The sequence below is a fragment of the Cupressus sempervirens genome, chromosome 10, assembly GCF_028749045.1.
Source record: "Cupressus sempervirens isolate cs-2001-9-10 chromosome 10, ASM2874904v1, whole genome shotgun sequence".
Lineage (NCBI taxonomy): Eukaryota > Viridiplantae > Streptophyta > Pinopsida > Cupressales > Cupressaceae > Cupressus > Cupressus sempervirens.
In genome coordinates this window covers 805,847,188-805,872,644 of record NC_143127.1, presented here as the reverse complement: position 1 = coordinate 805,872,644, position 25,457 = coordinate 805,847,188, and positions in this window count along the sequence as shown.

Below are 25,457 nucleotides of genomic sequence, written 5' to 3'. Positions count from 1 at the left end.
AGTTTCATAGAGAAATTCTGAAAATGAAAGCTTGTATTCATAAATTATTATTTTTATAAATATATTATGATTCTATATATTATATATATATATATATATATATATATATATATATATATATATATATATATATATATATATATATATATATACATACATATGTATATATATAATATATATTTATATATTCATATGAGTTAAAAGTCGGATATCTTACTGTGGGCGGAAATGTTTTAATAAACGTTTTTCACAAATATAAAATCGCGCTGCGATTGTTTGTTTTAATATATATATATATATATATATAAATGCACATTTGGGTGGGGGCAGAATTGCACCCCTGTACCCGTGCTCAGTATGGTTGCGCGGTACCTGCTATGCAGCGTACCCGCGACAGTAACAGTCGTAGGGTACCTGCGTTAGCAGGGTACCTGCGACAGGTGTCACTTCGGTGACAGCCGACGACTACTGCAATTCGGCTTTGTTAAAGAAAATTTGTTATTCAATTTTTATTGTTATGAGATATGATTCGAAATTAATAATATTCAATTTTTTTATAAAATGCGAAAATAAATATTATTTATTATATATGTATGTATGTATATATTTAAATATAAATATATATATATATGTGTGTATATATGTAATATGTAAATATGTTATTAAAAGATTTAAAATTGTTGATAAAAGATTTAAGAATACATCTTTTATAATGATGAATAGTTTTGTAATTTTATAATTTTAACTATTAAGATTTAATTAATAGTTTTAGATTATAAAATATGTAAAGTATAAGAAAATTAAAGTTAGTGGGGAACGTTTTTAAAATATTATAATTGGAAATTGAAGTTTAGAGGAAAACTTTTAATCCATCCAAAAATAGTACATGGGAAAAACGTACAGAATGTTCCTTTAAATTCTTTCTCTAAACTTGGAAACATAAACTGAAATTTGGCATTTGAATTTAAATTTGAAACTTAGCAAAACCAAAATCATGTGTTTACATTGTGTATTCCTTATGCTAATGTTTTGGGATTTTGGGTTGACTAGTGTTGACCGGTATAGGCTGTCTACCAGAGGCTTGGGGGTTATGTGATTGTGATGTCATGATGATGTTTTATTTCTCGATCTTTATAAACCCAACCATGATTATGTGATGGAATGCTCTATGTATTGGTTGTGATTACTAATTGTTAAAGTTGAGAATCTTATGTTTGAGACCCTTGACTTAACCATTATTTTTGGTCATCGATCAGTTATCCTTGGATATATTCTAGTCGCCATGATGGGACTAATATGTGGATTTATTCTTGATGATGTCATGTTGTGACATGTATGACTCAACCATTTTGGAGTCTTCGATCAGTATGTTTTTTTGAGATATTCTTGGTTTCTTGTTGAGAACCAATGGATATGATGATCTATTTTGAGATATATTCTGGTTATTAAGAACCAATGGATACTTTGATTATCAGTGATACTTTAGTTGCCAATAGAGAGCTGTTGTAGTCATGATTTTCTATGGATATTGCTCATGGAGATTTGATGCTTTTATGCATATTTGATGATTTTTTTATCATGGATATTTGATGATTTTATGGATTTTCTTTATGATTATGATACCATGAGCATTAGGGTAGGATATCTGCATGTAGTGTCGGGAAGTGGCTTGCAATGGGGGCCGGGGCCCTAAGAGGCTGCCAGGGTAACTCATTGTAAGTTGGATTAATAAGTGATAACATTCACACTTAAATACTAACTGAATGAACCTAAAAAGATAAGAGTTTTGGTTCTCGCCCCATGCCTTGAGTGCTTGTATAGGCTAGGATGGGAGTAGAGAGAACGCATGGTTGCGACCTTGCATTCCATAGTATGCCTTGTCAGTATGAAAGGATACTAGTGGCCGCATGAGATCTGTATGGACCCGTGTAGTTTAGCTAACTGCCAGGGTAACTTGTATGAGATAAATGCGATGACACTTTCCCGCTTGCATGGTAGGTTCCTACATGTCATTGTGTGCCTCTGGGAAGTAGATGTATGTTTTGTGATTGGAACCTTTGAGTTAGTATACTTTTAGGATTCCTGGACTTTAGAGACTTTTGCTATGTGATTTTGATAGCCTGTTTGGGACTTGAGATTATCTCCTCAGCACGGTGGGAGTGGACCACTTAGGTACCACGTGGTCAGGTGGTAGTGTATTTTCCACTCTTATCAATTGAGATTCATTGAGACATCGTGGCTGATATGTCCTTCGTGATGGTGGATATGTATCCTTTCATTGATGATTAGCATATGTTAGATGATGTTATCTTATGCTTATATTTGCATGTTAGATTACTTTCTACATATGATGTTGTTTTTATTAGGAGTGACATTCCTACTATGTTAATACCGATGATCTCTTCGATGATTTGGGATGTTACTCACGGAGGGATGGCTAGGGCCCACGATGGTCTAATGATGCTATTAACAGTTGGGAGGAACCGTGCACTTAGTTTATTTTATTTGATCTTTATGATGGATGTATATGACTTTTATGATGATGCATCATGTGAATCATGTGATTATCTTTACTTTGATGTATCATGGATTAGAATAGGATGATGTACCTTATTCTACATATGTATATTCTTTTAAGCCTTCATACCCTGTGACATGTACAGAGGATGAATGAGCATTTGGATATGTAATAATTGAACATTGGACTTATCATTATTATTTCTTGTGGATGATGTACTAGATAGATTCATGTATGTAATTCAGCGTTAAGGGATCTTAAAGAATGTAATATGTTGTGCATATTATGTTTACTCTCTAGATGGACATTGCTATTGCTTTCGTTATTGTGAATAAGTTATATGTGGTATTTACTTTCATGTAATTTAAAATAAAATAAAAATGTTACCAAACTTAGTGAAATTCTAGGTTAATTCTTTGGATCCCTTGGCGGGGCATTACATAAACCCATACTTTTCTAGTTGTATCATCAATAAATGTAACATAATAATGAGAGCCACCAAGGGAAGATACCAGAGCCAGTCCCCATACATCTATAAGCACAAGCTCTAATTTCTCCTTTTTATTTTCCTTCTCGGTCTTCACAAAACTCACTCTTTTTTTTTTCCATACATGCAACTTTCATAGAAATCTATATTAACACATTTTAAACCTAGTAAAACTTTATTTGAATGAAGTACTCTCATACCTTTCTCACTCATGTGCCCAAGTCTATTGTGCTACAACACTACATTAGAATCTACAACAGTTATTTGTTCTTCCTGCTCAATTGTAGCAACTATTCCTAAACATTAATTTTTCTCTGAAACAATCAAAGTAGAAGGAACAATATGACCTGTATAAAGATATAAGGTGCCTACTTTCAGACCTTTTGTTACTACAAGGGAACCTTTTGAAACCTTCCAATTTTTATCATGGAAAGTAATAACACAACCCTCATCACTGAGTTGCCCTGCTGAAATTAAATTCCTACTCAGCCTTGGAACATGTCTTACCTCATGTAGTAGCCAATGATTTCCATTCTACAACTTAATCTTAACTTTTCCCTTTCCAACAATCTGATAGGGTTCATTATCCCCCAAATAAACTAGCCCAAAATCCACTTTGACATAATCAATGAAATAACCTCTATGAGGTGTAGCATGAAATGAAGCACCAAAATCTAAAACTCATGAATCATCAACACTTTCTAAAGATAGAAGCAAAGCACCTTCTTCAGATTTGTTACTTACCACATTTGTCTCCTTGTTCCCTTCTAGTTTATCTCCTTCATTGTTCTTTCAAGTCTAGCAATCTATCTTCTTATGCCTTGATTTCCCATAGTACTAGCAATCTCCCAACCTTTTGGATTGAGACCTCTTCCCCTTTGACTTTCCTCTTGAATTCCCATGATTTCTAGAATTATTTCCTCTCTCAGTCATTTTGCCTTTGCTTTGTGCATTCAAAGCACTTCCTAATGTAGATCCACCTAAGGTTTTCCTACGAATTTCCTCACTCAAAACAACATTGATCACATCATCATATTTTAGGGTACTAGATCCAGGAACATAATTACTCATAGCCATCCATTCCAGCTTTTGAAAAAGAACACAAAATCAAGAGAGCCCTAATTTCTTCATCAAAATTGATACCCACAGAAGATAACTAACTAGTAATAGTATTAAACGCATTTAAATGATTTGCACTAGATCCACCTTTTGTCATTTTCATATTAAATAAATGCTTCATGAGAAATACCTTGATTGAAGTGGAGGACTTTTCATATAGTTTTGCTATGGTTTGCATCAACTCTTCTGTTGTCTTTGATTTTGTAATATTAAATGCCACTGATGGTGCTAGGCATAATTGGATGCTTCCAAGTGCCTTTCTATCTAAAATATCCTCGTCGTCATTTGACATATATCCCTGATTCTTGGTTTTTCCTTCCAACGGCTTCTATAAATCCTTCTAATAAAGATAGTCCTCCATTTGCATCTTCCATAACTAAAATTTTTGCCCATTAAACTTGTCAACCCTCATCTTCCATTGCTCTCACTCAACTGTGAGACCTTCCTACAGAGGATCACTAAAAAAAATGACAACTGTCTGGCTAAAAAAAATGATGATGGTCTGGCTCTGATATCGCTTGTTAGGATTAACCTTGGACAAAAATAATAGTTACATACAAATATAACCAATACTAGAAAATAGTAGATTGTATAAAAGAGAACACAAGACACCAAGATTTAAAGTGGTTCACCCAATCCTTGGGCTATGTCCACCAATAGTAAGTCCAATATTATTATGATCCAATGACCACAACCTGATTACAATTTGTAATCCCTTATAGCTCAATACCACTGTAAGAACCAACTTTTTCATCACACCTGATGAAAATCCCTAACCCTAAGCGCTTTTATACAAGCTTTTTGATGCTTACAAAAATAGGGTTAGAATAATATAAGAATAGTAGTTGATGCATTTTACAATATAAGGTCATTTTTGGCTTTGGGGGTAGCACCCCTAAGAACCCCCACAAGGGCGTTGCCCCTTAACCCCACCCTATACTGCGACAGGGAGCATGCCCAGGGTGCTACCTCATGACCCCACAAGGGCACTACCCCTTGACCCCTATAGAAATAATTTGGAGGGAAACTACATCGAATAAACCTTTGAGTCTAATTAGGCTCCATATCACAACACACTATCATGTCTATATTGGGAAGTGGAAAGTCATCCTTTAGGCATGCTCTATTGACATCTCTAAATTTTTTGCAAAGTCAATTAGTTTTTTGATGCTTGGGAACTGATACAATGTTTGATATCCATTCAACATAGTCAATGTTCATTATGCATTTTGCACTAAGTAGTTTCTCTAATTCTTCTTTCACTAGGAGGGCTATGTGAGGATGCATCTTTCTCAATTTTTGCTTAATTGGTTTGACACCCAAAGCTATGGATAAGTGATGTATGATAAGATTAGTGTCCAAACCTAGCATATCTTAATAAGTCCAAGAAAATTTTATCTTTTTTTTTGTAAGAACTCAGTATAAGCTTCTTTTTCTTGTGGTGACAAGGACTAAGGCAAGTCTACCATCTGTGGAGTCTCATCTCTACCCAAATTGACTACTTGTGCTAGTTTGATAAGTACTAAAGATCTATCTTGAAAATAGCTAGGGAGATGATTAAATACCTCATCCTTAGGTACCTCATAGAGGTTTTCACCCTTGGATGCATCCTTTCTTTTTACTTATTTTGGTTTTGACACCACCACATAGTGATTTTCTCCATTAGAACTCTTTTTCTTTTCTTTTCTTTTTATTTTTTGACTAAGGTACTTGATGTTTGGCTCTATCATGCTCATAGTTGGTTCACTGGTGGAAGAGACTACGGGTTCAATGGCATTCAAGTAACAAGCTATCTCAGTCATTTTGAAATGTTAAGATCTTAGGTTCTTGATAACGTTGGGACCAATCAATAAGGTTAGGATGAACAAGGGGTAAGTCAATGACTAGTTCAAGGTTGTGAATGTGAATGGTGTCATCTCTACTGACCAAAAAGTCAGAGTCCATCAAGTAACTTCCTAAGCTACCCAAATCAAAATTTATCCTAACAAGTGAAGAATTTTCCACTAAGGCAACATGTGAATTCAAATCCTCTAATCCTACATGTAAGTTGTCAACTACATTGGGTTGAGAACTATAAGAGTGGATGACATCAACATCCACATCAATTGTGGGAAGGCGCTGAGAAGGAATCCCATTCATACTCATGTGAACTCATTTTTGAACTTCTACTAGGGTGCTTACACCATGAAGCCTTGGGATGCCTTGATGTGGAAGCTTGAATATCATCAAGGGTAACACATTCTCTTTCTATTAAACCATATGAACTTGATTCATTTTGTTCCACAATTGCAACTATCTCATGAGTGACTGCACTGTTTGGATTTTCCCAAAGGAGACTAGTGGAAGGAACCCAATCTTCACACATATCTTGTTGATTTTCCAAATTAGGTACATATTCTATTTGATCTTCACTATCTGACTTCTCAAGAATAGGAGTAGTGTTCTTATTATGATTTACAAATCCTAGGCCAATTGCCTCCTTAGACTTGCATCTAAAAAGAATAGGATCAAGGGGTTTGGCTCTAGCACCCAATCTATGACTTAGAGAGCCATGTCTAGGATAGCCCATTTGTTTGAAAAAAGTATACCCTCTTCCATAGGCCATAGGAGAGGGAGAGAATTTCTTATTGTGCGTATATTTCTATTTTCTATAAATCTAATCTCTAATAGCTACGTCCTCTTTCTCATCTTGAATAGGCACTGATGACTATACAAATGTGTCAAATAATGTCATAGATGAAGAGGAAGGTCTCATTTATTGTGAAGGTTTTCCATAAGACCTAGGAAAAATTGGTAATGCTACAAGGAAGTTGAGTTGATACCCTCCCATGCCAAAGTCTATTGATTTGAACTTGTTTCTACATTCAACTAAAGCTACATCAAAATCATTTGCTTCTCTATTGAGGGGAACATGAGTACTCACTAAAATTGAGCTGATAGATAAAGTATTATCCCCAAGTATACAAATCTCAATTATATTGTAAGGGAACTTAACACACTGATGATAGTAGATGATACTACTTACCTATCATGAATCCACAATCTACCAAGTAATATATTATACGCAAGGGGACTAGTGTCAACTATTTGAAATAAAATATCTTTCTCAATAGGACCAATCCTAACAGGAAGGACAACCAACCCCTTTGAACTTCTTTCTGCCTCATCATAGGCTTTGATAGTGATCTTTCTTCTGGTATTTATGACTTGTTCTGAATAACCCAAAGTATTTAAAAGACACAAAGAACAAATATTAAGCTCAGCACCCCCATCTATCAATACACACCTAACAAAGGTTTTGTGAATCATGACTTCAATATGGAGAGCAGGATAATGTGGGTGGCTCAAAGATTTATCATCTTCCTCTAAAAAGGTGAGGCAATGAGGGCTAGCAATATGATTAACCATGTTCTAGAATTGATGAACATCCAAATTGTTGGGAACATTCTTTGTGTGCAAAACATCCTCAAGGACTTCCTTATGTCTTGGAGACAACTCTAAGAGCTCAAAGATTAAAGTCTGAGTTGGGATGTCAACCATAAGGATCTTTATTTCTCATCATGTTGACATCCTCTTCTACTACTTCAAGCATGATAACAACATTCTCTACATTCGCGTAGGTGTAATTGATCTTAGCTTTTCCATTCTTAGGTTTAGAGGTTTCCCCCTTATCGTACTTGGGAAAAGGTTCTTTGAAGGCCTTGTGATTAGCATTAGTGTTCAATCCATCCACTTGAAGCCTACCATTCTCGATAAGATCTTGAATGATATGCTTGAGTTTCCAATAGTTTTTAACATTATGTCCAGTGTCATTATGAAACTTGCAATAGGCTTTCTCATCCCACCACCATGGTTTAACCTTAGGTATATGAAACTTTACGGGATCAAAAGGATGCACCAAGTTTCAAGAAATAAGCCTTGTCCATATCTCATCATACGATTCAACAAATGTTGTAAAATCTTTCCTTTCTCCCTTTGGCCTATCTTGATGTCTTGGCTTACTTCCCTATTGATTAGCACTAACCAAATGAAGGACACCTTGATCATTAGATTTGGAGGAGTCCACAACTCCATCATTGACCACTTGTTTATTTATATTCCAATACGAATTCTTTCCTTTATCTTTTTTGTTGTTACTTTGGCCATTGTTGTTATTGTTTCCATGTTTGGCCAAAATTCTGTGTTCTTTCAAAACATCCTCAATTCTAAATGTTGTTTCAACCATCATGTCAAAAGACTCAAAAACCATCTTCTTAACTTCATACCGCATTTTGGAAATCATGTTGCTAATAATGATTTCAATCTTTTCTTTTTCAGGGATAGTCCTAGAGTAACGAGAGCATTTGCATCTCCATCTTTGCAAGAAAGTGACAAGGGATTCTCCTTGATTTTGCTTTGTGTTACACAAGTCCAACAAGGTGACAGATCTTGAAAGGTTGTATGCAAAGTGTTGAACAAATCTCTGAACAAGCTCTTTGAAAGTCTCAACAGAAGGAGTTATGTTGGTGAACCATTCCATTTCTTAACCCTTAAGACTCCTCGGAAAAAATCTCATAAGGTATGAGACTTCGTGATGAAATTCAAATCTCATGTTATAAAAATGATGCACATGATTACTTGGATCCCCATTCCCATCATACTTGTCATATTGGGGGATCTCAACCTTTCTAGGAAATTCTTTCATATCAACACTCTTATCAAAAGGGTTAGGAAAAATCAAATCAAGTGAGAAGAAAATCTTAGGTGCCATGAACTTGTCCATTGTACTCTTCACATGATTAAACCATTCTTCCAAAGATGGATCTTGCCTCCCAATTTTTTTGTCAACATCATAGTTATAGGGAACTTTAGCACCCTTATCAATTAAATTATTTATGAATACATCTTTGTTTTGATATATATACTTCTCCACACACTTTTGGAAAGAAGAACTTTGTTGCATTGTCATGAAATCTTTAGATTCATGGTCAAAATTTGAACTATCTCCTCCATACTATGAACCATGGTGAGCACATTGCGAAGGTTGTCCTGAAATCCTAGGAGGTGTTGGTCTCCTATAATGATCATATCTTGAAGACCCTCTTCCTCTAGGGCTAGGAGATCATAAAGGTGTTCTTGAGTGTCTTACACTTCATGGATTCTTAGGAGGGATGGATGGAGAAGAGTTGTTCCCACCACCAACACGCATGTTCTTAAATTTACCAATAAGTTGTTGAGCCAAGAGTCTATCTTGCTCTTCTTGGAAATTTTTCCTTTATATTTCTAAAAAATCTTGTGTTTCCTCTTCCATGTGTTTAAATTGCTTTGCCTTCATAGTTTATTCCTCTAGTAAAGGCTTTCTTTTCATGCTTGAGTGTCATAAGTCTGTCACTCATGTATCTTGAAGGTGTCTTGAGCGGTGAACTTGGTCTTGAATATCTAAACAAGTTATTAGTACATGTTGCATTCACAACAGTGCCATGAGGTTCATCATCTTGGTTTTCATGTTGTGATGGTTCTTCTTGATAGGATTTACTCTTATCTCTTTCAACCCTTTGGTGTGCATCCATATATCTAGTTGAGATAAGGGGTGAGACTGATCAATTTTCATGAGATGAACTGTCAATCAAAATAGTATTTCTATGTTTTTCAAATATGTCATAAATCCATTCATCCATTTCTTCCCTCTCTCATTGAGTCCCCATATAACTCATATCCATATATGTGCGAGAATGTGCTAAGGGTGTACTCAACTCACCAAGGTTACTATTGGGATCAAACCAAACTTATGAGTTGTTCCTAGGTGATTGATCAAAAACAAGTTCTTTTCCCTTATGTCTTTGGCAAGGTTGAACTAAGGGTAATTAATTACAGGACTACTTGAGGTTTCTTTTCTTGATCTACTTGACATCTTGTTGTAATTGACATGAAAGAAAAGGTACTAGTTGATAGGACAACCCTAAGAAATGTTAGTAACAAACCAGGATAGTAAAAGCACTCACTTGTCCAAAAGAAAAATGATAAGATAGAATTTTTGCAATAGGCATAAACCAACACTGCCATAGAGGTGCCCACTACTTTGAGTGAATACCCTAGCACATATGGATCAGGAGAATGATTTACCCAAATTATATTAAATTTGAATGGAAGTGAATGGACAAGAGATTACCAAGACTCTCCATGCATGTTATCAAAGAATCCAAAGGTTTATCTTCTCAACAAGGACAATTTCTAACTCACTAACTCCAAGCAAGGTCAATCATAAAATCAAATATTACTAATTCAAGAGTTCAAAACACAAAAATCCAAGGTGAAAACAAGCTTCCAACAATGGGGTAAGTGACCAAATCGGACCTAGATCAACCAAGGAGGACTGTAAATGACAGAATAACAAATTGAGAAAGGTTTCAACTCAAGAACTCAGTTTTCTTGTTCATTTTAATTGACCAACTAGATGTATCAATAGATTATTTTCATACACAAGACAACATTGAAGGAGTTCAAGCAAATGTCTACAAGCAATGGGCAAGGGACAAAGAAACCTTGTGCATAAATAAGAATAGTGTCTTAGTATGAATCTAATCCCTAGAACCACTGTTGTGTATGTTCTCAAAATATTTTCCAACCACGCACATAGTCCTAGAAAATAAAATTTGGGTTGCATTATGGTTCTTAGTAATGGTAAACTCTACAACTCTTGCAATCTCAAGTGGGAAAAATCTAATCCTAATGCACTAGGGTTTTGACACATTCTAAGAATTTAATCAATTGGAGATGCTGAGGAAATCTAACAACCCAACAAAAGACTACACCTGTAGAGATTTCTTTCGCTAGGACATTTATATAACGGGTGTTGCTACCATGATGAAAGTGGCTACTACCGCTTAAAGTTCCATCCATGTGGTTTACCTAATAAAGGGAGTGTTCGCTATGGTTAACCCTCTCTAATCAAGGAAGACTCACAAAATTGGACCACATGGAGACTTAGTTTGAATTCAAGGGTTCCAAGTTTTTGATGTGACCAAAAGGGAACAAAGCATACTCCTCTAGCCTCTTCACCTCACCCAAACATAGCAAACAAATTCATTGACATGCTAATTTGAAATTGCTTCACTGAGGTTTGGAAAGACAACAAAAATCACCACCAATCTCAAAGAGAAAAAGTACTAGCAAATGTCGAAGACAAACCAAGCGAAACAATGAAATAATATCAAATCCTTCCTTACCTACAAGGGGATCTATCATCAAGAAGAGCTTCACATGTAAGCCAAGTGAATGAAGCTCACTCTCTCAAGATCACCACAAATAGTGTTCATAAGGCCTAATTACTATGTGAAATATGTATGCAAGAAAGAAAATCCTAGTCCAATTTTAGAACACCAATCGAAATTTGAATTATGAAAGCATGTAAAACACTCAAGCCAAACACATGAGAGGTTCACTTTTAATTCCCAAGTCCAAATGTTATAGAGATGTATAAGAATACCTCAGATCTAAAGCAATGTGTGTGTATCACTCCCTTGATCTAACGAACCAAGCAAGCACTCCAAGCAAACAACAAGCAAACCAATACAAAATAGATATATTTTATCCAAACCCTAGGGTTAGATCTCAAAATACGATAGCTAGAAGTAATAATTACCAAAAATAAACCAAATGAAAACTCATATTATGCATTGAACCATGTGAAAATTAAATGTAAGTTAATCATTAAATGCCCCTTTTTTTAAAAAAAATTAAAAATAATTTTTTTGACCTAGTCAACAAGATTGGACCTATATGCCATGAATTTAGACTAAAAACTTTAAATATAGAAAAGATACCCTTATTAAAAAATAAAACCCTTTCCAAAAAAGTTATAATTTTAGAAAAATATTTTCATTTGTGCCTAGGGACTCATTTTGTCAAAACAAACCCATTTTTGTAAATCAAGTGTTTGATCCCTCGTATTATCTCTAAACTCAAAACATAAATAAACAACCCTACTTAGTATTCAAAGACCTTTCAGAAAATGTAGAATTTTCTAAAATATTTGTTAATTTGCACCCAAAAATGATTTTTCATGAAAAATAAAGAAAAAATTATAAAAAATACAAATTACCTTGAAAAAATCTAAATGTTTAAAAGAAGCTTCTTTGATATGTCACCAACCCAAAAAAAAATATTTAGACTAAAATACCAAGTCATATCTCGATCAAATCTTTAAGATCTAGGTTTTTTCATCTCCAAACAGATCCACACAAGGGGTTAGCTCGAAAATTAGCCAAAATTAGCATGTAATAGGTAATGTAGTGCAAGGTAGGAGTATCCCCAAATGAGATGTCTTAGCCCCTAGAAAATAACCACACAGTGGAAACACAACAGCAAGAAGCAACAATGCAAGATTTGATACCAAATTATAATAATATATTCATAAAATATAAGTGATTACATGCAATATTCCCAGCTCTAATGCCTTCTGGGTTATGGCCAAATAGAAAGCAAGTAATAGTTTTGAAAAATCCCTCAAGATCCAACCCAAGCACTAACTAATCCAAATCCACACTCTGGTAGAAACCTCCATGGAATATCTCAACTTGTGCTCGCAAGCCCACCAAGCAATCTCCTTGTTTTCCAAGCCACAACTACTAGCTCTGCTCCAACTTCATCCAAGATCCAAGTGTAAATTGCCCCAAATTCAGTGCTCTATCCACATGTTCACAACTCCATCACAATCTTTCTTTAAACTGCCTCACATTCAATGCTCTGTCCACAGGCTCAGGAAAACTCACCACTCTTCAACTACTCTCCACACTCACTCCTCCTTTGAATGAATGAATCACTCCATGAAATTTTAAGAGACTCCACAAGACCCCTTACTTATACCCAACTAAGCCACACGTGGGCCACAACACAAATTAAATCCCAAAAGTCGACCTCCAACAGAAATTAAATGCCCAGAAATTGATACCCGAGAAAAATCATGATATCTCCTAACTCTGATTGAATTAGAACTTGTTCTTTAAAAAAAAGGTATTAATTTAGGACCTCTACAACCCCTTAAGGGTGCAAAGGCTTATTCATTAAGGATATCTGCGCATCCACTCCAGAAGTTAAGCACAGAAACCCATTGCGCAAACTGCCAGAAATCTATACTCTAGTAGGATTGCCATATCTCCCAACTAATAATGAATTAGGACTTGTTCCTTTGATAAAAGGAAGAACTCTAGACTCTCTTCAATCCTTGCAATGCACATCCTCTAACTCATTACATAAAATTAGTTACATGACCCACAACAAGCATCCAAACACTAGAAAGCATAGTTCTAGCAACAAGATAAGAACAACTCAAACTTCAACTCAATCCATCCAATCTCTATGCAGTCGTGAGGAAAGGTTCCCCAATGTGTCTCCAACACATCTCTAACCATGAAAATCATAACTACACCAAAATCTAAGCTTGATGCTCCTACATTAGACTCCCTAGGTAAATAGAAAAGTATGTCCCATACTTTGATGCCCAAAGAAAGATCTGCAACCAACTTCATCTTTACCGAAGGCTTCCACTTCATCAAATTCAATAGAAAAAACTTGAAAATCAACCATCTATGCTTCATCCACTGAAATATCAGAATCAAATACATATTAGCAACCTAATCAGCATGCTTACACCCAAGAATAAACTGAACATAATACTTCATCAACAAACCCTCATCTACATCAGCAACTAGTGAATCCACACTAGCAGCAAAAAACTCCACATTAGCAGCAATATGAAGATCTCCATCAACACATGCTAAACTTACAACACTACCAATCTCATTGCTCATAACAAGATGCTCTACAACATACAACTCATCACCAATAGCAACCTGATCATCCGTGACCAAGTGCTCTGCAATTTCCATGTTAGATCCAACTGATTGATCATGAAAACCAATGTCTATCCCAGCATCAACAAGGTTAGGAATATCTTCAACAACAACCTCTAGCTACTCTACAAGTTTCATATCAGACTCCACAAACTGATCAAAAAAACCAAACTCTTCCACCTAGACCTTGCTATGTCATCTTCTCTCTCGAACAAATATCTTAACCAACCAAACAACTCTCTTCCAGATCAGTAGAATTTAGCTCCGAAAACATCTATGGAATGTCTTCCTCATCTTGTCCTTATGTCAATTAGCCAAACTAGTTTCAAAACAAGAAACCACCTCCTTAGCTCAATCAACCAAACTAGCTTTAACCCAAGCAGACATCTCAAAAAACCTCCTTCCCAACACATCACAGAGATTTGCAATCATTTCAAGGTCTAATCCTCTTGGAGCCATCTCCTAAGATCTTTGTCAACCCTCTGCAACAAATCCTTCCCACACTCCTTGTGAAAAAACCAAATTGTTTACAATTCAGATCGCAACCTGCCACCTAGCACAAACAATCAGGAACCACATCATAAGTCCAGGACCATGGATCTATAATAGATAAACTCTCTAAGATCATGCCTCAACAAGATCAATCTTCCATATTTGCATCCATTGATCCATCTACAAGCCCTCTACAATTGCAAGTCAGAACTATGATCTACCACCTCACAACCAAGAGATCTAGGACTCTAGAAAGAAAATCCACCACCAAATCAAGATCAACTCGGATCTACTTCTCCAACCCAAGTCCTAGTGCAAACTACCACAACTTCGGCAATTTGTCTACATGCTCAGGAATAATTGTGCTTTGATACCATCCGACATAGTGCAATAAAGGAGTATCTATTAGAGTAAATAATTATTTATTTATTATTTATTCTATTTACTTAAGCTTACTTAGGTTAATGCATTTATTTAATATTTAGTATTTAATTGTTGTAGTGATGAGTTGTTGACAACACGGGAGTTTGTTCCCTTCTAGCATGTTCCACCTTTTTGTGGAAGAGTGCTTAATTGTCAACCTTATCTTCTACCACTTTCCAGGTTGTTCTACAAGCTTATATGAGGCCTTTATATTTGGGCTCTCCCATTGTATTTTCTCATTCCATTTTCATTATAAATATATTTTCATTATTTTTTAATATTTTCTCTCTCAAGTCCATTTAGGGTTTTTGCAAGCTCCACCTCTTCCTTCTTTGGTTTCCCTTCGACAGGTTATTTGCATGCAGGTGATCTTGGTGAGTTGTGGAGTTGGATTTTATCAACTCCTACATGGTATCAGAGCGGCCTTGTTGCTGCTTGGTTGAAGGTTTTTTGAAGCTGCGATTTAGAGACATAAACCCTAGTTTGTTTGTGTATTTTTCTTCAATCTAGGGGAAGAGCATTTTTTTGAAGCACTTTGGACCCAAACCGACACTGTCATTGGATCTGAAATGCCATTTATAGTTAGGATTCATATTTAAAAAATTGATTTTGGTGACAGGGCTCTGGAAGGCAAAAAACAATTAGTTGCAGGGCTAGTTGTATGGTTGTACGGACATTTTCGACACCAAAAAAAATTAAAAATAATTTGTAGGCTGCACCACCGTGGCACTACCCAACAACCACTGTGGGGCCACTCGCGCACCATCGATGCCTCGCCAGATGCCGGTGCACTGCCCTTTCAATGTCGTAGCCTAGCCTTAGTCTATGCTTCACCCAAGCGCCATCGCTTTCAGTGATACCTCCCCAATCACTAGCAGTACTTCTTGCTACTACCACCTCCACTCTTGTTTGCCACTCCTCTACTGACTTTGTCACCTATCTGCAGCTCCTACCACCTATTTGCTCATGTGGACACAGCACAACATAGTCAGCCACACTTGGCACAATGTGCAGGTGACATGTGGCATGGGTGCCACATGACACTTTGCCATGTCACCTCCTTTGCCACATGGCATTTTTTTTGCGGTGACAGCCACATGGATGTCAATTTTAAGCTAGTTTTCTACTAATGTCAGCTTGACATCAACACTGCATCATCAGCCTCTTGCACCTCTCCAGGGTCCTTTTTTAAGTCAATTTTTTGGCCATATCTTGAGCATATAGAGGTATTTCTCTAATCCAAAAGAAGCACCGAAAATCTAGTTCTAAGACAAATACATTGGTGTAGGTATTTTAGGTTTTGATGCAGTTTGGTTGCTCATTTTTGCAGTTGAAGTCCAAAGTTCTATTTTTGACTCCAACATTCATATCTTTTGTGTCCCATGTTAGTTTTTTGAAAATGTTTTATTTTTGGAAAGCTGATTTTGTCTACTTTTCAAAAATCCTATTATTTCCTTCAGATTCTATCCCATGCTCTTTCTATCATGTTTTTGGCATTTTTTCTATATGGTGGATATCTTGGGTGTTACAGGTTCGAGGATCATTTTCTTGGCATGGGATTCTATGTTTTTAGCTATACTATCTTTTGTATTAGCTTGTTTCTTTTTTGATCATTGTAGGTATTGTTTGTAAGCATTTTTATGTATAAGCACTGAGATAAAGTGCCACTCTTGCATTTTGAGTTTATGAACATTGTTTTGAGATAGTTGTACTTGCACTATTTTTTATAAAGCACCATGGGGGGGATAGTTGTTGCCATTTTTGCACCCTTTTCCTTTGTCAAGTGATTGTCCCTTCCACAACATTAGCCCCATGCAGCGTCAGCGTGACCCTATCTTTATAGGTGTTTGTACCTCTTACACTCTCTCACCATTCTTGGTTTTGTTTGCAGAGGATATCGGCCCACCTTATCAGTTGCATGTCATCTCACCCCATCTATATTAAGGGGGGTTATTTTGGTGTTCTAATGCTTCTGTGGTATAATGGTTCAATAGTGTGAGCTATGTATTTAGTGGTTGATCCTATATACTAGGCGATTGCAGTGGCTGGCTACTTATGCATTTCGGTGAGATGGATCCTCTACCATATAGACACGCTCAGTTCATGCCTTCTTCTTCCATGGAGGTTCTTTATATTAGCAGTCTCTTTCTGATGGTAGAATTTGTGACTTCTTCATGCTTCAGTGATGCTCTTCATTATCACTTTTTGTTCCTATTTTAGGGGACATTCCCCTAGTTGGAGGTGTCTGCAGTCCTTCACTAGGTTACCTCTTTTTGGGGGAGGGTTTTTCCCATGTGGTTTTCTCTCTTTCCCTATTTTCGGAGGTTGCATTTCTTTGCATTGTACATGGGTACCTAACATGGCCTCGTTGCCAAGACCCATTCTACATTTTCATCTTAGTTTTGTGAGCTTAAGGCATTCCCCTAAGTTGCACTTAAGGGGGGTGTTAGAGTAAATAATTATTTATTTATTCTATTTACTTAAGCTTACTTAGGTTAATGCATTTATTTAATATTTAGTATTTAATTGTTGTAGTGATGAGTTGTTGACAACACGGGAGTTTGTTCCTTTCTAGCATGTTCGACCTTTTTGTGGAAGAGCGCTTAGTTGTCAACCTTATCTTCTACCACTTTCTAGCTTGTTCTAAAAGCTTCCATGAGGCTTTTATAGTTGGGCTCTCTCATTGTATTTTCTCATTCCATTTTCATTGTAAATACATTTTCATTATTTTGCAATATTTTCTCTCTCAAGTCTGTTTAGGGTGTTTCCAAGCTCCACCTCTTCCTTCTTTGGTTTCCCTTCGATAGGTTATTTTCATGTAGGTGATCTTGGTGAACTGTGTAGTTGGATTTTATCAACTCCTATAGTATCCCCAAAGGAGATGTCCCAGCCCCTAGCAAGTAACTACACAACAAAAACACAACAACAAGAAGCAACAATGCAATCTAATACCAAATTACAATAATATATTCATAAAATATAACTGATTACATACAATATGCCCAGCTATGAGACCTTCTTGGCTACAACCAAATGTAAAGCAAGTAATAGTTCTACAAGATCCCTCAAGATCCAACCCAAACACTAGCTAGTCTAGATCCACACTCTGGTAGAAACCTCCAAGCAAGATCTCAACTTGTGCTCGCAAGCCCACCAAACAATCTCCTTGTTTTCCAAGCCACAACTACTAGCTCTACTCCAACATCATCCAAGATCCAAGTGTAAATTGTCTCACATTCATCACTCTATCCACACATTCACAACTCCATTACAATCCTACTGCAAACTACCTCACATTTAGCGCTCTGTCCAGAGACTTGAGAAAACTCACTCTTCAACTACTCTCCACACTCACTCCTACTTAGAATGAATGAATCACTCAATGAATGTCTAAAAGACTCCACAAGACCCCTTAATTATACCCAACTAAGCCACAATTCAGCCACAACACAAGTTAAATACCCATACATAAATTAAATGCCAAAAGTTGGCCTCCAACAAAAATTAAATTCCCAAAAATTGATACTTGAGAAAAATCATGATATCTCCTAGCTCTAATTGAATTAGAACTTGTGCTTTGAATTGAAGGTATTAATTTAGGTAATCTACAGCTCCTTAAGGGCACAAAGGCTGATTCATTAAAGATATCTATGCATCCACCCCAGAAGTTAAGCACAAAAACTCATCACGTAAATTGCCATAAATCAATACTCTAACAGAATTTCCATATCTCCCAACTTATAATAAATTAGGACTTACACCTTTGAAAAAAGGAAGTACTCTAGGCCCTCTTCAATTCCTAAAATTTAAATCTTTTAAATCATTGCAAAAAATTAGTTACAAGACCCGCAATAGGCATCTAGAAACTAGAAAACACAGTTCTAAGAACAAGGTAAGAACAACTCAATCCATCCAATCTCTATGCAATCATGAGGAAAGGTTTCCCAATGTGTCTCCAACACATCCCTAACCATGAAAAGCATAACTCCATCAAAATCCAAGCTTGATGCTCCTACATCAGAAGGTGGGTTGCCCCATAGTGAGTGTCAAAAATGTGTACTAAAATGTTGACACGCTTGTATGAGTAATATCTAAGATTTCTCAAGAATGAGATCTCAAATGGTGACTCATAGCTCTCTATTCATGGAGTGCAAGGTTTTGTAATGGAGGCCCTCAGTTTGACCTACTTTTTGCCCATGCAAGTATACCATAAAATGAGATATTCAAATATCAAAATATGCATGCAAATGAATATGCAAGCTAATCTAAATGATAACAATGCAAAACAATGCAAGAAAGAAAATCTAATCTATGAAAATAAATATGACTCTAAGCAGATATGACAATGCAAGGATGAAGCATGATGATGGAAGCCACGAATGCATGAGAGAAGAAGACAAGAAGAGAGAAGTTGCAATGAAGCTCCACTGTCCAATCTCTAAAGCTCAAACTCCTTCTCCAAAAGTTCTCTCCAAACTTGCAGCATAACAATACTATAGCAACTAACATCTATTTAAATGAGAAGGAGAGTGCTCCTTATAAAAGAGACTGTGGAGGTGGGAGGCTCCTCACAAGAGCAATGTGGGATAAATCCCTAAAAAGACAAGTAAGAGGAAAAAACTCACCACTTAGTGATATGTGCAAAAAAAGGGAACCTTTATTTGATTTATTTCTTTTTTTCCTTAAAAAGAGAGCTTTAAGTGGGGATTTATTTATTTAATTAAAAGAAGGATTTTCTTTTAATTAAACAAGATAAGATTATTTAATTAAAAGGGAGATTTTAATTAAATTAGATAAAACTTTTCTTTTTTTATTAGTAAACGGCCAAAGCCTAGATTAATTATTGTAATTTGTTGTAATTAATTATTTGTATGTGGTAAGTGAATTTGAACCCAAGACCTCCCTCATAAGAGGCTCACGAGTTACCACTATGTTGTAGGCTCTTGCCTAATAAGATAAAACTATTTAATTGAAAGACAGATTTTCTTTTAATTAAATAAGATTATTTATGAAATGATCAAACTTTGGAAAATATTAAAATAATTAAATTAATTGTAATTTGATAAAGCAAAATGATTTGAATTGATTCAATAAAATATTGATATGCATTGATTCAGAAAATTGATAAATTAGTTTAGGAAATTGATAAATTGAAGAATTGGGGCCCATAGTCTAAGTGACCATTTTAGGGTGCATACAATTACATTGAGTAAAAACATCCTTGTTGCTTACATTAAATCAACAAGTTCATATTTACAATATCTCAAGTGTTTCATCATTATTACATCAATACACAACTACCCAAAATTGTAGTGTCAAAAATTGTAGTTTCAAAAATCATAGTATAAAAAATAGAATAGATTTTCTTCATTCTTCTCCTGATGTGGTTTTTATCTTTATGCACAACTACTCTTCATGATGTACCTACATTCCAATATCTTTAAAAATATCAATATTATGACTACATAATAATAATTTAATTAGATTTAAACAAAATAATCATCAATTCACTGAATCATTATGAACAAAAGAACATAAGAAGTAAATATACCTAGTCAAGTGTTCTTGTAGGGTCCTCTCTCTACTTTAGGGTCTCCAATAGGGCCTCATGATCAACATTACTAATAGTAAAAAATTAATTTTAATTTTGGTCTTCTTTGATGCTTGAACAACTTCACATTTTTTGCTATAAGGATATGTGAATTCTATGAGAATTATTATGTGCTTCTAATAGTCTTTGAATGCAGGAATTCCGTTCCTTCTAAGCATGTATGTCCACAGCCATGTTCCAGCAACAATAACTAAACTAGTAGAATATTTGAATCCATCATCATTTGTAATTGGTTGTGCAAGCTTTTGTTTACCTTTTACACAATGTGCCAACCAATTATTTGATTTCTCATCATTCCCTTGTGGTGCAAGCAATACAAAGACATGTCCTGGCTAAAGAAGATCTGATAAATGGTTATGCTTAACTAAACTTTCTATGTCATCATTTTTAACAAAGGGTATGATAAACAATGGAGTAAGATAATGTGGAGCCCATGTTTCCACCCACTCACTCAACTCACATTGAAAACAACTAGGACAAAAGCAAGCTAGTTGTCATGTCCAAATGGTCCATGTACTAGAATTAGAGCTCTGGAATGAATGCATTTTTTATGAATTTCTAACAGTAGTACAATTTGATATATCACCTATGGACCCCTCCTCAACCAACCAAAAGAACCTACATAGTGCTGAATCAAGAGTCCCCCTTGTGATAATGTCAAACTACACCAATTAGCAATACTACGAGCATCAAGAAGCTCTACTCTTGAAATCTTCAATTTCTCCTTAACTAGAGCTCTCTTCACACATGCTCCTGCTCCATCATGTTCCCCTTTCTCATGGCCGAAATAAAAAAAACTATAAATATGAGGCACTTGCCTCTCTACGTGCATCCTACACAACCAACAAAACATGCGAGCATTCTTGAATTGACCTGTGCAATTATCTAACAAAATGATATGTCTATCCATAGCAATGTCGTGCTCCTACAAGAAATCAAAATAATTCTCAAAAAAATGTTTCATAAACTCATAAGAGTGAGACCTATCATCACTCATGTAAAAATAGTACTCTCTAATAATCTTCTGATTATCTTTCACACTATTAGGGGCATGTCTATATGTTATGTGGACAAAAATAGCAATAAGAATGGAATTGTAATACTGAGATTGTGTCTCATTTTGGGGCTGCAACGTGTAGTTCTCTACAAAGTCAACAACTGATATAATAGTGCTAATGGGAAAAGTCTCCTTACACATTCTAAATTATTGATCCAACCACTAAGACCTGTCTTGTTGTCGAGAACATTTTATATAGTCTCGAAGCCCATAACCGAATAGTTCTTTGTGATTTTTTTTACTTCCAAATTACTAATAAATGTTTCATCAATTTCAATTAACCATTTTAGTGTCCTAGGACCTTCATTTTAGTTATAATTAGAGATATATAGCATTCTTGTGCATTTTCATTTTCGACATGGTCAATCATGGCATTCATATTATGAACTGCTAAATTTTCATTCTCCAAATTTTCAGTCGCGACATTGTCATTATCAATTGGTACATTTTCATTCCCTAACTGAACATATTCATTTTTTGACTCTATAATTTCACCTTCGATGAATACATCATCAACTTGGTGGACATTTAACATACCTTGTCTCTTCCTTTGGTTATTTACCTTGTCTCTTTCCCTATATGTTGCAATGTCCTAACTCGATACCTTCCTTTTGTGTTTAGCCTTTTGACAATTATTGTTCCCCATTCAGACAACAATACCAAATGTGCCTTATCAAATTTTGTAGCCACCTTTTCAAACAATAGGAGCTAAATAAAGCTTTTTCTACAAAAATATTGTTAAACCTCATGAAGAAGCCAAGAAAAACATGATTGTCGGGTCTGCAGTACCAAAGAATATTTTGGTAAAACTCTGCTAGTAAATTGACTAGGGTACTCAATATGATATCTAGTACCCAAAATCTGCACCCAAAATTTGAAAGGAAATCAAGTGGGGATATCATATATAGTATTTATAATTATATATATTATTTACTTGAGAACAATTATATATTATTATTATATAATAATATATTAATAATCTTATTATTATATAATATAATATTTATAATGATATTTATTATTTATTATATAATCATAAATATAGTTGAGAATAATTATATAAATATATAGAATTTACTTATTATATATTATATGCATTTATTATATATTATTTTAAAATTGATCGTATGGGGTGAATGGGGTCATAGGATATCCTACGACCCCCTTCGCCCCATTTCATCACGACATGTGTCCCTGGGGTCCTAGGACCCCCAGGGACATATCATAATCTATTATATGGGTCTAAGGGAATCGTAGGCTAACCTATGATCACCTTTGACTCATTTCATCACAACACATGTCCCTGGATAGGACCGCTAGGGACATATCATAATGTATTATATGGGTCAAAGGTTATCATAGGCTAACCTACAATCCCCTTTGACTCATTTCGTCACAACACATGTCCTTGTGGTCCTAGGACCCCTAGGGACATTTCATAATCAATCGTATGGGTTAAATGGGGTTGTAGGCTAATCTACGACCCCCTTCAACCCATTTCATCACAACCTGTGTCCCTAGGGGTCCTAGGACCCCTAGGGACATATTTTAATTGATCATATGGGTCAAAGGGGGTCGCAGGCTAACCTATGATCCCCTTCAACCCATTTGATCTTGACTATTGAAGATCTGATTAAAAAGATCATTATTGAAGAAGAGAGAACTGTCTGCAAAGAGAGAGATTGTTGATAAAGAATGCTTTCAATCATTGTTTTGTCACTAATGTCTAACCTACTATTTTTTGGAATTACAATTTCTTATGAGATCCAAGTACTATCACTTAGTTGATTGATGAAGAGGATTTAATCAATAAGATGTAACAAAAGCACCTAAGAAAAAGGTTGAGTTATGGTTTTGTAATAAAGTGGAAGGATCAGTTAAGATAGTGTTAAAATGATGCATTAATAATATACTTGAAGATACAGAGGTTGGCTACACTTAGAAGAATAAGTTGTAACAAAGTTGTCTGCAAAGCTTGACTAAATTCATCTGTGGGTGCCAAGCAAGTTAGTTCATGCCGAGCAGATTATTAGTAAGTGTCGAACAAATGCAAAATCTAGTGTGTGCTGAGTGAAATAGAAGGAGTCGAGCAAGCTCAGGTGCCAAACAAGTAATAGGTGTTGAGCATCAGTAAAACTTAGTTGATGCCGAGTGAATCCATAGTAGGTGTTGAGCATCAGTAAGACATAGTAGGTGCCGAGTAACACAGTATGTGTCAAGCATTAGAAATTCAATAGTGTCGAGTTGCTACATTATTTGAAAAGTCAAATATTTGCTAGATCTAAGCCGGCAAGTTTGTTACTTTGAATTTTGTGAACCAAATGGAAGATAAGGATGATGAGCTGGTGACACAAAATTTTAGGTAAACTATTTTTTAGCAAATACAAGAGGATTCTTCATGATGTTTCTAGAAGGAAATAAGATAAGGGGTAGATTCATTGAATCTTACCTAATCCATTTGAATTAAAATTAAGAGCAGGAAAAGTATTCCAGACTTCTATTTAATGAGTTACAGGTCAAGAAGCAAGAGTGGTTGAGTGGTTGGAGAAAGTATGCAATGTTAAGGAGAAGACATCGAGAGGGAGGAACAAAGTACAGAGACTCTGCCTCGATAAGTGACCACAGAAAAGATTTCATAGGCACATCAAGCATGGAGAATCAAGGAGATGAAGCTTGAAAGGAAGATAAGCTATCAGAGCCACAAAGACTGAAGGCCAAGAAAATTTGAGAGCTGAATTAAGATCTAAAATCTGCAAGTTATGTTGTGAGTTGTATCAGATCAAAAGCCCTTATTGTTACTCTGTAGCAATTGTATCAGTTATGGTAAATCCTTTAATAGGGTGACATTTTAAGTGAATGTTCTAACAGCCCTTATGGACTTAGGTTGGTTTAACAACCATTTGTAAATCCTTTAATAGGGTGACATTCCAAGTGAATGTTCTAAAGTCCTTTAACCAGGCCCATTTTTAACAGGGTGGTTGAAATCCTTTAACCAGGTCACATTTAATAGTGTGGTTGAAATCACTATGTTACATGTTGATCTTTCATGTATTATTCTTGCATGTTGATTTTACAATAACTTGCTAGGATGAATGTATAGCTTGGACACATGATTAGTTTAATGGGCTCACTATACTTAGTGAAAAAGTTTTATCAAGACATTTGGACCTTGAATAACTAATTCACACCCCCCCCCCCCCCCCACCTCTCAGTTATTCTAAAGCATTTCTAACAATTGGTATCAGAGCCATCTTCTAATTTGGTTTAAAGGTACTAGAAGCAGAAAAAATCAAGATGTCCAAGAGAGAAGTTCCCAAGCTCAACAGAGATAACTTCATTGCATGGAAAAGTTTAATGAAGCTACAGCTTGGACCAATAGGCAATCATGCACAAACCTCAATTGAAGTGGAACATGTTGATCCAGCTGTCCCTACTGTAGAAGATATGAAGAAAAAGAAGGAGCACAATTAGGCAATGTTGGAGATTGCCTCTGCTCTCAAGTATGATGAATTTGATGACATCAAATGATGTGATTCTACATTCAAGATGTGGAAAACCTTGACAAATATTTATGGAGGAGATCAAAATGTCCAGAGAACAAAAAGAGAAAGCCTCAAAGGAAAGTTTGGTGACATGAGAATGGAGGAAGGTGAGAACATTGCTCAATATACTTCTAGAATAAAGGAAGTAGGAAGTGCAATAAGAAGCTTGGGTGGTGTAAATAGAAAATTCTTAAGAAACTTGCTCCCCATCTATGCTATTAGAGTTTTAGCCATCCATGAGTTAAGATGTGTACTAGGAAACAAGTTAACTCTTGAAGGTATAGTCGGAAGACTCACTGCATTTGAGTTATCCAATTTTGATAACTACAGACCTGAGAATCTTGAATTTGCTTTCAAGCCCAAACTGTTGTTGAAAGA